This window comes from Octopus bimaculoides, chromosome 7 (genome assembly GCF_001194135.2).
Source record: "Octopus bimaculoides isolate UCB-OBI-ISO-001 chromosome 7, ASM119413v2, whole genome shotgun sequence".
Lineage (NCBI taxonomy): Eukaryota > Metazoa > Mollusca > Cephalopoda > Octopoda > Octopodidae > Octopus > Octopus bimaculoides.
In genome coordinates, this window is record NC_068987.1 from 52,504,154 (window position 1) to 52,508,617 (window position 4,464).

Genomic DNA, 4,464 nt, shown 5'->3' on the forward strand with positions numbered 1-4,464 from the left:
TATGTATGTATATATATATATGTATGTATATATATATATATACATGTATACATATACATACATACATGTAAACACACACGCACGCACACAAACACACACACACGCACACACAGACACACGTACACATACACACACGCACACACAGACACAGACACACACACACACACACACACACATACACACACAAACGCATATATGTATATAAAGGTAGAAAAAAATTACAGTTCGCAGTTATTCCATTTACAACAGGCATTAAGATGTACAGAGACAGTAAACTATTATGCACGCCTGTTGAGAATAGATGTTTGGACTCATGGAAACAATGCCTAGAGCGCTTAAGCGTTCGTCTACTTGAAAACAAGAACGCAGACATTTACAATAATACTTAAAAGCAAATTAAATAGTCGTACATTTATTATTGTTTATACGTTACGCTCTTTTTTGTTTGTCTGTTACAGTTTCTGTACATTTGCTACTGCTGCTTCTGTTATTATCGTCTCCGATGTTAATTTTGATTAGTTCTACTTTAGCCTTCATCGAACATATATCTGGGAAATGTCATTCCAGTTGCAGACATCTACATTTTTGCTGAGGCAATGTATCTAAGAATATGATATACAACATTTTTATCTCTTTAAATAAAAGTAGGCATGATTGCAGCGAAATTTAACTAATTTTAGCTGATTTGAAGTAAATAGAAACGCTTCGTTGTTTGTTTAATCAAATTAAGTGGCTCAGGATGTAATTCGCCACTACATCATAGAAGCTATACGGTATCCTTATAAAAAGAATATAATTGACGTTATTTTGGATTAGTATTTGTTTTGCTTGTTAGGAAAAATGTTGTTATAAATATAATTTGGAAAGTTTTCAAGAAAATAGGTGCAAAAAATTCAAAGAGATATACAAATGAAACGAGCAAAGTGAAAAAAAATGAAATAAAATTATTTAACATAATTATTAACATCTGGGTTTATTTGTTTACATTATTGAAACGCATGTTCTCTATATATTAACGAAATAATGAAGGATGATAATTTTTCAACTTAACATTGCTATAAATTCACAAATATCCTTCTCTTTATTTTCATCCTCTTCCTTTTCGTCGTTATCTTCATCAAGGTCATTTTAGATTAATGTAAGAACGTAAGTTGTCTACATTAATTTTTCTGAAGTGCTCTGTTCAGTGAGTGTCTTTTCCTTACCATTTCTGTTAGTTACCAGATGTTCTAAATATTTGCTATTCCTCTTCCTTCTAAATCAATTGATCCTTGGATGTCCTACGTTCATTTTCTCTCCTGCATCTGTTCCAAGACACCCTTGCCAACTATTCCTCTTGTACTGACATAGAAGCCATCGGAGCACTGGAAAAGTGCCACTTGTATCATAATGGTTTGCATCGGATATCAAATGTGGATATTTGATTTCCATGACTGCTGTTTAATGCTCTATCAATAGGCGTAAAATATGAAATAGACAGCTGCAATGGAGTCTACGAAGTTGTGGCCAGCAGGAAGGGGCACGGCAGGTGTTCTGCCAATGTCGGCAGAACGCCTAACGTCAGCACGCTAGAATCTATCCGACAACCCCAGGACAGTGCTTTAGGCTCAATTCGGACGTCAATGTGAAGCTGCTGAAGACTGGTCAATCCTTGTTTGAAGAGGGTTCTTGCTGGGAAGTCATATGTGTGTCGATAGGATTCGGCACCCAGCCATACTTGAGGGAAAATATGCAGCTCCAATTTCTAGCCTCCTAATAACCCCGATTGCAACTCAACAAATTACAAGCTGTACAGTGCGATCGACAAAAACGCCACAGCATTGCCTGCAGCACCATAGTCGAGGTGGTGACCAATATCAAGGAAGTGTTCAAAATTATTTCCATGGACACAATGAGATACGCATGTGATAGATAGGTTCGGGAGCTGTCTTGCTGGAACTGTTATCTCAACAATAATCTAGTTGATATTTTCTGATTTTTGAAAAAATATTTTTATATTTGAGACATTGTGCTTTCTTTCATTTTTACAGAAACTGTTAAATCTAGACCGAACACGCAATAGACGCAGATCGCCCTACGGGACAATTACGGCAGCGTAAATGTGGTGTATTTTCAAGATGGCCCAGTACAATATAAATGACACAAGCGCACAGAAATTGCTATAAAATGAAAAAAATATCTAAATATCTCAAAATACTCTGTTTAACACCTGTCAAATACAACGATTATAAAAGTAGTGCATCAGTTAACTTCGGAATATTTCCATCTTGCATACTTCTGCTGTGTACAGAAATAACATTAATGCATAGGGTGGAACTATTGTTATACTACATGCTCTATGTTGAAATATGCAGAATAGACATCAGCTACGAGGAGATAAATGCAAAAATGTATAAGATGAATCCCTGTGTCATGCAACGTACAGAATCCTTCTTGAGCTGGGCCTAACATGACAAAGTTTTCACAATATGAGCGAAAGTCTTTCTGATCGGATGGAACAAAAGCTAAATATTAATAGCGGTAACAGTAACGGCAAATCAACACCAACAAAAACAACCTAAGCATTACAGTAACAATGTTTTCGAAAATATTTATTTACGTGAAAGAATTCGAGATAATTCGTCATTAACAGATAAATGGCGTTTAACCTCAAGAAGACTGTAGAAACATATATGTCACTGGACGAACGTTTCACTAATTGCACAGTACAGTAATGAATATTAGATTAAAATAGATTTCTGTGTATTATACTAAATATAGATACATTGCGAAAAGCTAGTTCGGAGTGTTATTCGTCCAGAGAGCGATTATCTCTTATAGACAAATTGTATTTTATATCTCTTTTAAAAGCAGCAATTCGATAATTTTTATTTTCTCTGGAGGAATACCGCAGTAAATTTGTTTGTCACAATGCACCTTTATTTGTTATGATACAAAAATAACAAAGTCAGCTGAAGTACAACTCATCAGTTCATACAAAGAAATAACAGTTTTGCATTCCATTTGAGTGGAAACATCATCAATAATCTTAGTATGATTGAAGGTTACTTGAACGAAACAAATTTGCAAAGAAAACGGTCAAACATAATTAGGATCGTATTAAAAGGAAATAAAGCTAATTAAATCAAATATTTTACTTCCTGCACAATAAATTCAACATAATCAATATAATCAGTCTAAAAATAGAGAGGAAGCTGTTCCTTGTAAAATATTCATCGTAAATGTTCAAGTGTAAATTATGTTCATGTGGCATACATACAAATCATCGATTGCAAATGTGATTGTGTAATATTATTTCGTAAAGTTAAGTTCCCTATATGTGCCACAGACACAAGCACACATACACACACTCACACACACATACACACACTCACACACACATATGCATAAACTCATATATATATATATATATATATATATATATATATATATATATATATATATATAGAGAGAGAGAGAGAGAGAGAGAGAGAGTGTGAGTGAGTGAAGGACAGAAGGCTATATATATATATATAATTTTAAAAGAAACAGAAAGAAAAGAAGAAAAAACAACAAGGCGCAGATGTAGCACATGCCAAGTATTAATAAGACGCTCAGAAAGGAAAGAAAAAGTAATTGTTTTATGTTTCGATCATAGCTCTTCTTCGGAAATAGGAGACATAGGAAAGTCCAAAAGAAAAGAAAGCGGGGAGAGGGGGGATACATCATCAAGAGTTCGCGTGTAGTTATAAAAATTAAAACAGATAATTAGTAGTAAAATAATACAAATAATAAGTAGGAACTGGTAAAATAAAGTCACAAAGGTAAAATATTGTATGAACAGATCAGTGACAGAAATAAAGAAAAAATAAAAATAAAAGTTAAAAAGATAAAAATTAAAATATAAGAAAAATGAAATAAAAAATGATGAAATAATAAAATTTAAAAAAATGAATAAAAGTAATAAATAAATGAGTGAAAGTAATATGGGGTAAAATTTATTTTTTACGCAAGGTCTAGCGACAGTCATTGAGAGAAGGGGGTTGTGTTGATTCTGAAAGGTGTTTATATATGTAGAGTAAAGATGTAATGTGGTTCCAGGCGGAGTCTAGAGTTGGTGGATCCATTATGTAGGGAAGACTGGAGACGGTGATATTTGAGGTGGAGTGGTTGACCAAGCAAAGATGATGGGTGACGGGGATGTTCAAACGCAGACGAACATCCTGCAGATGGCCCGTTTGGCGAACGCAAAGTTTGTTGCAGAGATTACATCTGATGCAGTAAATAAGGCCGAAGTGCAGGAGAAAGATTTCCTAATGTAGAGGTCGTGTTGGTTGGAGCCGGTAAGGGAGGTGATGATAGAGATAAAGAGACAAGTGTGGCCTCGGGATCTGGAGCAAGGGAACGATCCAGGTTGAGTTGGGATGTAGTCGGGAGCGTGCTACTGACCGGTAGATCGCCTAGATTACGGGTGCGCTTGAAAGA

At 34.8% G+C, this 4,464-nt stretch overlaps 1 protein-coding gene across 1 annotated transcript in view; it reads left to right on the top strand.

Annotated features, from left to right (window-relative positions):
- LOC106873978 (uncharacterized) overlaps positions 1-4,464 on the top strand; it is a 1,133,216-nt gene that overhangs the window by 337,444 nt on the left and 791,308 nt on the right. The gene's annotated exons all lie outside the window — the stretch shown is intronic.